The sequence below is a fragment of the Phacochoerus africanus genome, chromosome 6 (genome assembly GCF_016906955.1).
Source record: "Phacochoerus africanus isolate WHEZ1 chromosome 6, ROS_Pafr_v1, whole genome shotgun sequence".
NCBI lineage: Eukaryota > Metazoa > Chordata > Mammalia > Artiodactyla > Suidae > Phacochoerus > Phacochoerus africanus.
The window spans coordinates 69,802,771-69,814,849 of NC_062549.1; the positions used below are offsets into that span (position 1 = coordinate 69,802,771).

At 40.2% G+C, this 12,079-nt stretch overlaps 1 long non-coding RNA gene across 3 annotated transcripts in view; it reads right to left on the reverse strand.

Moving 5' to 3' along the window:
* Window positions 1-12,079, reverse strand: part of LOC125129288 (uncharacterized) — a 297,482-nt gene that overhangs the window by 234,297 nt on the left and 51,106 nt on the right. For 2 of the 3 annotated variants that reach the window (XR_007135443.1, XR_007135441.1), the window contains exon 3: window positions 1,364-1,396. The exons of the other annotated variant lie outside the window; for it this stretch is intronic. This is a non-coding gene — a long non-coding RNA (uncharacterized LOC125129288). The remainder of the gene's footprint in view (window positions 1-1,363; window positions 1,397-12,079) is intronic. 3 annotated transcript variants of the gene reach the window in all.

Here is a 12,079-nt window from a genome sequence, read left to right on the forward strand (position 1 = left end):
AAAACTTCAGACCCAGGTAACCTCATTTGTAAATCATGTGAAACACTCACAGAAGAAATAATGTCAATGTTCTACAAACCTTTCCAAGCAGTAGAAGAGGTGGGAAAATTTCCAGTTCACTTTATGATGTTTAACATCATTAGTCTTTAGGAAATGCATATTAAAGTCACAGTGAAATACCACTATACACCTTTTAGAATGATGAAAACTCAAAAAACCAACAGTAACAACAAAAACTGCCAATACCAAGTACTGATGAGAATACAGACCAACTAGAATCCTCACTCACTGCTGGCAGGAAAGAAATGGTAGACACTTTGGAATACAGGTTGACATTTTCTCACAAAGTTAGTACTTACCATATGTTAAGAAATTCCTTTTTTTTTTTTTTTTGGTATTTTCCCAAGAGAAATGAACACCTATGCTTTTGCAAAAACCTTTAGGAAAATATTACAGCTTTATCATAAATACTAAATCTGAGGACAAACCAAATGCCCTTCAGCTGGTGAACAGATAAACAAACTATGGTACAACCATACAATTGCATATCATTCAGCAATAAAAAGGAACAGACTACTGATATGAGCAACGAGATGGATGAATTTCAAATGCATTATGCTGAATCCAAAAGCTACACACTGTCTGACTCCATTTCTGTGCTATTCTGGAAATGGCAAAAACAGAGGGACAGATATCTGGAGAGGGACAAGGCTGACTCAGAGGGGCACGAGGGAAGTTTGGGGTGGTTGGAACAGTTCTATATCTTAACTCTGTGGGTGATAACACAACTATACATATGCATCAAAGCTCACAGAATTGTACATTTTAACAAGTGAGTTTTACTGTAAGTAAATTATGTTTCAATAAAGCTAACTGAAAAGAGAATAACTGTGGAGATAATCATAAATAAGTGTATACCTAAAGGCCAAATTTTTGGTACTTAAAAATGTTTTAATTCACCTAAAAAATACACACACCCCTTGATGATTACTCCCATTTCTTGGAGTATTTGATACAGATATTAACAAAAAACACATGGAGATATAACAAATATGTCTACTATGTCATTATTTGGAATAGGGAAAAATCAACAAATTAATGTATTAAAATATAAAGGACTAAATGACACCATCAGGCAAATGGTTAAATAAATTATTGTGTGTGTATACACATGCCCACCCACCCCACACATATAGAATATGCACTCTGTATATACTACACATACACACTGTGGAATATTGTGTTAAGACCGAGAATAATGTATACAAATATGACCCCCTTTGGAGGTTAAAAAAAGAACAGAAGAAGGGGGAAAAAAAGAGGCATAAATTGTTAGCAGGGAAAAAAGGTATAAAATACATACCTGATGACATTTCTTACTTCAAGGGGGGCTGGCCTGAACGAAAATGAAAGGATTATAAATTTTTACATAAGTTTGTATATTATTTGACTTTATAATGATCACAAATTGCTTATGTGAATGAATAGATCTAACATAGTAATAATAATTAAATGAAACGTCTTTCTGAATACCATACCAAATAGAGTCGATATTAGTGACGTTAATGCATCTTGATATTTGGTGAGCTTTAACTTATTTAACTTATTCTACAACTGGTAACATCATGGTCAAGGGCACAGACTTTTGAGCAAGATCCTTCAGTTCGAATGCTGGTTCCACTACCATGAGCTGTGTAACTTTAGACATATTATTTAATCTCTTTGTGACCTATTTTCTTCCTCTATTAAATGGGGATAATAGCAACAGTGTTTACAATGGAATTCTACTCAGCCATAAAAAAGAACAAAATGCCATCTGCAGCAATATGGATGGAACTAGAGACTCTCATACTAAGTGAAGCCAGAAAGAGAAAGACAAGTACCACATTATATCCCTTATATCTGGAATCTTAATATACAGTACAAATGAACCTTTCCACAGAAAAGAAAATCAGGGACATGGAGAACAGACTTGTGGTTACCAAGGGAGAGGGGGAGGGAGTGGGATGGAGTGGGAATTTGGGGTTAATAGATGCAAACTATTGCCTTTGGAATGGATAAGCAATGAGATCCTGCTGTATAGCACTGGGAACTATATTTAGTCACTTATGACAGAACGTGATAATGTGAGAAAAAAGAATGTATACATGTATGTGTAACTGGGTCACCTTGCTGTATAGTAGAAAACTGACAGAACACTGTAAACCAGCTATAATGGAAAAAATAAAAATAATTATAAAATAAAATAAAAAGCAAAAAAAATAATAACAGTGTTTAACTCACAGGATTTTTGTGAAGATTAAATATTATAGGAGTACCAGTTGTGGCACAGCAAAAACGAATCCAACTAGGAACCATGAGGTTATGAGTTCAATCCCTGGCTTCGCTCAGTGGGTTAAGGATCTGGCATTATCATGAGCTGTGGTATAGATTGCAGACGCAGCTCGGATTGGTGTTGCTGTGGCTGTGGCATAGGTCGGTGGCTACAGCTCCTGTTAGACCCTTAGTCTGGGAACCTCCATATGCTGCAGGTGCAGCCCTAAAAAGACAAAAAAAAAGTTGTATGTGTGCTAGTATACATAAAGAGCTAAGTACATTACCTGATACAGAAACACTCAATAAATGATTTATTAGTAGTAAAATGTGAGATTTCAGCTCATTCTAGAATCTGAAGTTAAGATCATGATTGCTTCCACCAGATTATCAGAATCTAAGCGAGTCTCTTTGTCTTTATTAGTCAAGGAAAAGACAATAAAAAAATCCATACACACTGTAACAGAACCACAGTACTAAAATTGTCTTTTCACAAAAAGGTAAAAGTACTCTTTACTCATAATATAATCCTATATATTAAGCCTGACACATTTTCCCTTTTGTTCACCTCCTTATCCCAAATTGTGCCCAGGTGCAGAAAAGGATTTGAGTTAGAGGAAGGGAATTCACTGCCATCTAAACTCCATATGGTCACAAGAGATACCAGAAAATGAAAGAAGGTTCAGTCAAAAAGACACTCGCAGTAAAACTGAATTTTTAAAGCTACATCTGTCATATTATTTGTGCCACATGAATCATTTGGTTGCAATGAGGACAAAAGGAACTCAGTGCTAGGACTGCAGGATGTGTGTGTGTGTGTGTGTGTGTGTGCGCGAGCGCGCCTGTGTGTTCGCACACGTGCCTTTTCCACAGAACATATGTTATCCCACTTGAATTCTGCTAACAGTGAAGTTGGATCATGTAATAAAATACAGTGATACACAATCAAAATGTTGGGGTTCAGTCCTCAGCTGAAGAAAAACATTTGATTTGAACTCTGATTCCACAGCTGTGTGGGTATGTTCCCATGATTGGGGGAAAAATGTTTTTATCTTTTCCTAATTAGCTCCTCTTCTATCCCCTCCTCCCCTTGCTTATGGCATTCAACAACAAGAAGGGAAACTTTGCAGACAATAAATGCAGTCGAACCATGAAAAAAAAGAAAGAAAGAAAATGGCATCGCTCTGCGACTCGCAATGGTGTGGCTAGAGCGAGGCAGATCCTGGAGAGTTGGAATCCTATCATCCAGAGCATCTGCAGCCTCCTCCTTGGAGAGCACATACTAATCATCTCTCTTCATGGTCAGTAGCCACATAAGGACAACACCAGACGATGCCAGTGGTTTTGGTCCTGTAGCATTTATATGCTTCCCTGCAAAGATAGCCATGCCAGATAATATTCGTCAACCTTGTCCTTGGTCTTCTCTCCTGATTGAGGCAGATGTTTATTTTCCATCTGTACTATATGTCAGTGCAACTGCAGCCTTCATCTGGCAAAGGGTGCCTGTAATATTATGAGGCCATCACATAAGCTGCTGGAAAGATTACTCTGGTGAATAAAATCAGTTTATGGCTAAAAACATTTATTCTTCATTTTGATAAGCTCTTAACAAATGGAAATTTGCTTTCTTACACTTTTGCCAAGCATAGGACTATGTTTATTTCTCGCTATATGGGTCACGAAGGATTCCCAGCTGTTAGCTAGAGTCAGTTGTGCATTGCTGCACTCAACAACATCTGTTTCACAAAAACAGTATCCAGCTTTTAGCACTCAAATGGAGGTTATACCATATGCCGGCAGACCACTTAGTTTTTACCTTGGGAACTAACTTTACTCTAGTCAAGGTAACAGAGGAAAAGCTGAATATTTAAATGTTACCCGGCTTCAGTCACATCTTCATGTGTGCTTGTCATTTCCAACTATATATAGTAAAGTTAGTTCCAAGCATATACCACAAGCTGTTCCTCTGTTTAATTATTAATTGGAAGAAAGTTTGTTTGCAAAACAGTTGAAATGTATTTTGTGATAGACTCTGATGTTGAAAGTAGTGCCATAAGGTGATTTCGCAAAGAGAGCAATCTGTTAAAATGTCGATTAATATTAGCTACGGACAAAAGCAAATCAGGCTTACAGCCCCTAAGTAACACGTGACATTATGGAAAACCACAGAATAGCAAATATTTTCTTACATTACAGAATAGTCTTCATTGCTGGACTTTTGTCTTGGTTCCCTTATTTTTGCCTATTATACTTTTTAAAAGAAAATAGAAAATAAAACTTAGGTTTCCAGTTTATTTTATGAGAAACTTAAACTTTAAAAAAACGTATATTCAGGAGTTCCCGTCGTGGCGCAGTGGTTAACGAATCCGACTAGGAACCATGAGGTTGCGGGTTCGGTCCCTGCCCTTGCTCAGTGGGTTAACGATCCGGCGTTGCCGTGAGCTGTGGTGTAGGTTGCAGACACGGCTCGGATCCCGCGTTGCTGTGGCTCTGGCGTAGGCCGGTGGCTCCAGCTCCGTATTCGACCCCTAGCCTGGGAACCTCCATATGCCGCAGGGGCGGCCCAAGAAATAGCAAAAAAAAAAAAAAAGACAAAAAAAAACCCCCCAAAAAAAAGTATATTCAAATGCATACTGGTTTTCAAATGTACATTCCTGTTATCACCATACTTAATTTTCTGCAAAGGCCCTTTTCAAGTGCTATAATGCTACAACCATATGTAATGATTGCTCAGAGAAGTCCATGATTGTCCCCCATGGGCAGAAGTTTTAGTTTTTGAAGGTTTCTTTGATGCTGTAATAAATGCTAAGAGAAGAGATTTTCCAGAGTCAAAACTTTAATTATGAGTCTAGAGCATCAAGAGGGCCTTATCTGGATCTCAGCTGGGGAACATCTTAAATTTCCTGATTTCTTTTCAAAGAAAGTGAGAAATATGTCCATCTGGGGGCTGATTCTCCATAAAGACTCCAGACAACCAAGTTAGAAACCATTCATGGAGTTCCCGTCGTGGCCCAGTGGAAATGAATCTGACTAGTATCCATGAGGATGCAGTTCAATCCCCGGCCTTGCTCAGGGGGTTAAGGACTCGGTGTTGCAGTGAGCTGTGGTGTAGGTAGCTGATGCAGCTTGGATCTGGCGTTGCTGTGGCTGTGGCGTCGGCTGGCAGCTATGGTTCTGATTTGACCCCTAGCCTGAGAACCTCCATTGGCTGCAAGCCCTGTGCAAGTGCAGCCCTGAAAAAGAAAAAAATAAAAGGAAAAGAAACCATTTAGTACTATTCAGTAACAACCACAACTAATTACTAGGCTGTCTGGATTTTCCACCTGTGAACTTGCATATAAGATTATAAATCCATCTCTAGAATAACTGCATGACTAAACAGGAGAAATAAGGTGAGTTATTCCAAGTTTCAACATTGGTTACCTTTTACTTTAGAGAAATTCCGGTTTCAAAAGCTAAGTCAAGGCAAGTCCTGGATAGAAATCTATTCATGTACATTTTGGCCCCCTCTGTAGCTGAGCCCCTCCCTCCTTTTCTTGAAATTTCCTGAAGTTATCTATCTTTTGAGTTATAGCCAAGGAACTTCACTTTCAACTATTTATCAACAAAACTTTTCTGAAACATTTGCTAATATATTTCAATTCCTCCCCCTTTCCAGAAATAGTTTTATTTTTAGAGGTAACTTTGGAAAGGAGCAATAGTAAAGATGAGGGTGAGAATAGTAATAAATGATGAATAACCCTGTCCGCCAACAAGTACCAAGACGACAAGTGTGACTGTCAGCTGCCCACAACTTGACAACTTTGATTATAGTGGCTAGAAATCCTGACATAGTCATATCTAATGAAGCCAAGGCAGGAAGAGCAGGTAGATCTGGCAATGGACTCAAAGCAGGAACTGGAAAACAGAAATCAAAGTCATTCTATCCATCTCTCTGGGGCTATGCAGTCTTTGCTTTTCACAGCCTGTGATACACCAAAAACACATAAGCATGCACTGCAGAACATGGCTGTGCAAGCCTTGACTCTGCAAATTCGGTCTCTAGTCCTAATGGGGTTCTGATTCAAAATTCCAAGGAGAGAGAACCTGATTGGCCCAGGTGGAGTCATGTATTCAAGACTGGTCTTTCCAGAGGTCACAGCCCCACTGACCCCACAGAAATAACATTGAGAGAAGCTTATTCCTTCACGAGGAGTAAACAGCTTTCAGGAATGAGGCCTGTGGACCAAGAGTGCACTACAGTGCCTGTCTCATATACCTCTACCCTTTCTCAGAGGTGCTAATGAGCACTGAAGTGTCCAAAGCCACCTTGAAGAGATAGCTCAGTGGCGTGGTTGAGGATCGTGACCTCCACAGTCCCACCAGCTGGGAATGGGACTTGGCTCCAGCACTCTCCATGTGACTAAAACTCAGTGGCTCGCTCTCTTGGCTTGTAAACTGAGGACTGCATTCCTCATGAGCTTGCTGTGATGATTGAGTTGTAAAGCTCTTAGAATAGTGCCTGGTATACAGTAAAAGCTATACAAGTGTATATATAAGTATTGCTTAGCAAAGATAATAAAAATAAAAGTACTGTAGAAATAAATAAAAAAACTGGTTTCTGGGTAACATAAAATATATAACTATTTCTTGATCATATTTGGCACTTGTTTGAGAAAGCTATAACCTAAGAGACTGATACCATGAAAGGCCGTAGAGTATAAAGAAAATCAGTCTATGAAACATAATTACAATGAAGGGAGGAAAGAGCTTAAGATCTAAAATTTGAGAATCATTAAATATATTTCTTATCTCATTATAAATATAACAGGATGGAATACTGACTTTGTATTTGTTCTGAAGCATTCTTAGTATTCTGTGGGCACTTGATAAAAGTTAATAATAGTAAATGTCATCAGTTAAATTTTTCTTGCTGATCAAAAAAATACACAAATCTTACCTCTCAAAGAGATTTTTTTGTTACCCAGATACACGGTTTTCTCCTGACTAAAGAAGTACACAGGGGATATTAATTAGGTGAAGGATATGATGTGGAGAAGGGGTTGGGAGTGATGCCTAGAGAGGAAACAAAGCCTGTCCATGTCAGAGAATGCAATTTAATAAGCATTACTCAAGTGCTTATACTGCAGTTGGCAGGTTGATAGGTAAATCTGTTTTTTATTTGCAATACATTAAAATTACCTCTTAAGATGTCTGTCTTGCTCACATGCCATAAATTCTTAGAGGGCTGAGGCTGTGCCATTTCATCATACTCACCCCCTCCTCTCAATACACTTGAACATAGAAAGCAATCAATGAATGTGTATTGAACTAAACTTGATGTACAACTTTACAGGAGTCCTAACCTGAGAGGTCTTGGAAGGACATCCTGGAACATCAACAGCAGGCCACAGAGGATGAGGAGGAAGTAGAGTCTATCAGCTGCCCCTCAAGAAGGGTCTCATAAGCATGACAAATCCTAGTTTGATTGAGATCAACCAAACAAACACTTGATGCTAATGACTGCCCATCAGGAGAGGACCACAGGAACAGGAGTTTCAAAGTAATGGCTTTGCTCAACATCTTATCCTGGAGACTGATACTCATCGTGTGGGGCAGGACGCCAAACAGGGATCAGAATTTTAAGAGCCCCTGTAGAGAAAGTGACATGAGCTAGGCAGAGTATCAGAGCCTCAGCCCAGCAAAATACTCTTCGCATTCAAAACCCAGTCAAGGGGAGTTCCTGTCATGGCACAGCAGAGATGAATCCAACTAGGAACCATGGGGTTGCAGGTTCAATCCCTGGCCTCACTCAGTGGGTTAGGATCTGGCATTGCTGTGAGCTGTGGTGTGGGTTGCAGAGGTGGCTCAGATCTGGCATGGCTGTGGCTCTGGTGTAGGCTAGCAGCTACAGCTCCGACTGGACTCCTAGCCTGGGAATCTCCATATGCCGCGGCTGCAGCCTTAAAAAGACAAAAGATAAAAACAAAAAAAAAACAAAAAAAAACCCACAATCCAGTCAAGGAAATAGAACCTTAACCAGAAAACCTAGGAAGATTTCCAGTCTGAACAAATACCACAAGATTTGAGGATGATTAAAACTGGCAATTTCATGGATGGCTGGGTTTGACCCTGGCTTGAGAGAGACAAGCCTTACAGGGATATAAGAGTCTGCTAATATTCTGTTGACCCCCATTCTAACCTATTCCAGAGCCAGATGAATTGGGTTCTACCTACAGAACAATGAGAGGAACTAAGGAAGGCCACAGCTAAGGAGATCACAGAGTAAGGCATGGATTTGGTCTCAGAGAAGTTGATGAATGACATCAAAGGGGACATTTATTCCTCTTCAAAGGCAGGGCAATATGTAGAGACTCTAGGAGAACACCAGCCAAGCCAGCAGAGAGGGCAGCCAGTACATAGCCTGAGGTCAAGATTGTTTATACTGTGGCTCAACTGTTGGTTAAGATGGGACAGTGAGAGATGGAGAAGGAAATGGGGCAGAGGTGTGGGGGCAGACCACTAGTCCTGGAAGGAAGTGATCACATGGCATTCTTGGCCTCCTGTGTCAAGATCTGCATGGCAACCTCATGACTAGGGTGTAACTCAAGCAAGACAAAACCTAACCTTTAACTCCTCTTGGGGTGATCTTACTCAACTTGAGGCACCTACTGCATAATTAACCTCCTCTATGAAAAAAGTCTCCTCTTCATAGTACTTTTTAAGCCATGCTATAAAGGTAGATGAGCTCTTCAAATGGAATAAATTTAAATGAAAAATACTAGCAATGAACACATTGCAAAGGCTTCAGAGATCTTGTAGAAGTGAAATCTTTCATGTTTCCAAAGAGTCAATGCTCTTGATTCTTAAACTAATCCTCCTACATTTCTACTGTTTACTGAATTCAAACAGTTTTAGGGCAGGGATGCAGTATTCTCAGAATTGTGTTTTAATATGTGAGCCAGTAAGGACATTCTCAAAGAAACCACTTAGTTACTATACATTCATTGTCTTGTACTGATTTATTTTTTAAATTAACAATCAGCTGCAGTCAAAAGAAAGGATGAGAAACAAAATCTAAAACAACAAGACTCACTTTCTAGGCTTTTGAAAAGAACTCTGGGAAACATTAGTCTTCAGCTGTTAATTGGAAATAATCTTATTTCTCTAAATAAAAAGAATTCATAAATGTTTATCTTTGAGTAATGTCTTAAGATCTAACAAAATCATTTCCCTCCCTTTTATCTTCCATCATGATTCTGCAAAACTGAGCAAATTTAGATTTCACCATTAACAAACTAGGACTGGAGTGTGTTGTTGGCTTTCTTGGCATATTCTACTCTCAGAAATATAGAAAAGCCTCCAAATGTTCTTTGGGCATATATAATTCTTCTTCCATTTCCCTTTATTCCACAAGTATTTAGAGATAGAATGACCCTGTAAATCAGGGAAGATTTGAAAACAAAAGGGTTGTTACTAAGTAATTTTCTAGGACAACTGCCATGATTGGGATATAGTATTGTCCTATTTACAGAGCACTTTGACCCTATCTCTTGCTATCCTAACTGTAGAGAATGGTTTACAAACCCCTTTGACAACTGACCCCTTTCAATTGAATTAAAGGTGTTTTTCCTCAGTCCCCATTTGAAAATTACATATAAGGAACACAGGAGGAGTTCCCATCGTGGCGCAGCGGAAACGAGTCTGACTAGGAACCATGAGGTTGCGGGTTCGATCCCTGGCCTTGCTCAGTGGGTTAAGGATCCGGCGTCGCTGTGGCTGTGGTGTAAGCTGGCAGCTACAGCTCTGATTCGATCCCTAGCCTGGGAACCTCCATATGCTGTGGGTGCGGCCCTATAAAAAGACAAAAAAAAAAAAGAACACAGGAGTTCCCTGGTGGCCTAGAGGTTAAGGATTAGGCATTGTCCCTGCTGTGGCTCTGGTTCCATCCCTGGCCATGGAACTTCCACATGCCACAGGCACAGCCAAAAAGAAAAAAAAAAAGAAAGACAGAAAGAAAGAACATATCTTTAGGAACCATGTGAGTTTTGATCCACAGACACAAAGGTTGATAAAGATAGTTATAACAAACACATTATTATTATTATTATTTTTTTTAATGGCCACACTGTGGCATATGGAGATTCCCAGGCTAGGGGTTGAATTGGAGCTGCAGCTGCCAGCCTACATCATGCAACACCAGATCCGAGCCATCTCTGTGACCTACACCACAGTTCACAGCAATGCTGGATCCTTAACCCACTGAGCAAGGCCAGGGATCAAACCTGTGCCCTCATGGATACTAGTCAGATTTGTTTCCACTGAGCCATGATAGGAACTCCAACAAACATATTCTTGAACCTCGACACAGTCACCTGTTCCTCTATCCACTTATATGTTCAGGGGATAACACTGAGACCTCCCTGGACTTGGGCTATATTGATCTGCATGACCCACACACTTCATTGCCTCATCAGTCTGTTGTCCAGTGAGCAGACAATAGAAAATATAAGAGCGGATGACACCTAACACATCCATGGGGAGAAGCTAGTTCTTCTCCATACCTGAGCACCTCACGGAGGGCATTCCATCACCCCCAGCCCCAGTTCAGAATTGCAGGAAGCTTTCAGTTGCTTATTTTCCTACCTCCACCTTTGAACTGAATTTTAAAAGAAAAGTCAGTTTTGTTTAAAGCAAAAGCACCATCCTGGATTATCTAAAAATCTCCTGGGAAGCTGAAGCTCCAGGGTAGGTGGTGGCCACTGTGACATTATCCAGGACATGAGCTCTGATTATGACTGTGCTCTGGAAGCAAATGCTCAAAATGCAGTAGTAGTGAGTTTCATGAACAAATGCTTAGCTAGAAGGCACGTTTCATGTACAGACTGAAACCACAAGAATCCTGAGAGCTGCAAATTCTCATCTCAGTGACAGACAGTTGAGGACGGCTGCCACTCCGTTCCTCCTCCCATCCGTCCTCTCCCTCTGACTACTCCTCTTTGCTCACAGGGCATGGAGACCCTTCCTTCTTTCACATACTGGCCCAATCTTCGACCTTCTCTCGCTGTATAGAGTCAGATGGCAACTGGAGAATAATAATTAAAAAATGCTCAAAATCATTAGCTACTAATGAATCTTTTCAAGCTAAATTTGTCTCAGTGGGTATGGTTCTGGAAACACAGAAAGCAAAATATTTCATAGTATTAATCCTGCTTGGAGTTCCCGTCGTGGCTTAGCGGTTAACGAATCCGACTAGGAACAATGAGGTTGTAGGTTTGATCCCTGGCCTTGCTCAGTGGGTTAAGGATCCGGCGTTGCTGTGAGCTGTGGTGTAGGTCACAGTCGAGGCTCGGATCTGGTGTTGTAGCTCCAATTGGACCCCTAGCCTGGGAACCTCCATATGCTGTGGGTGCGGCCCTATAAAAAGACAAAAAAAAAAACCCACAAAAAAACTTGCTTCTGTCATAAGAAGTACCTATCTGTATACTTTGTTCCAGTGTGGTTAAGTTCAGTTAAGAACCAAACTTTCATGGACCTCTTGCTCTATGTGGGAACCCTTGCTGGACACTGGTATTTCAAAGACACTCCTCATCTATTCTTGCCCTTCGGGAATGCTCAGCCTGCTGGGGGGTTACAACACCACCACAGGGTAGAGAAGGCATTAGACATTCTATAGAAAATTCAGAAAAACTCTTTCTTATGAAAGTGAAAATACTTCTGCTGAATTGTTTAGTATCACTTCCTCTTTTATTGGCATTTGAGGGGTGTATGTGTGCATGCACACCTA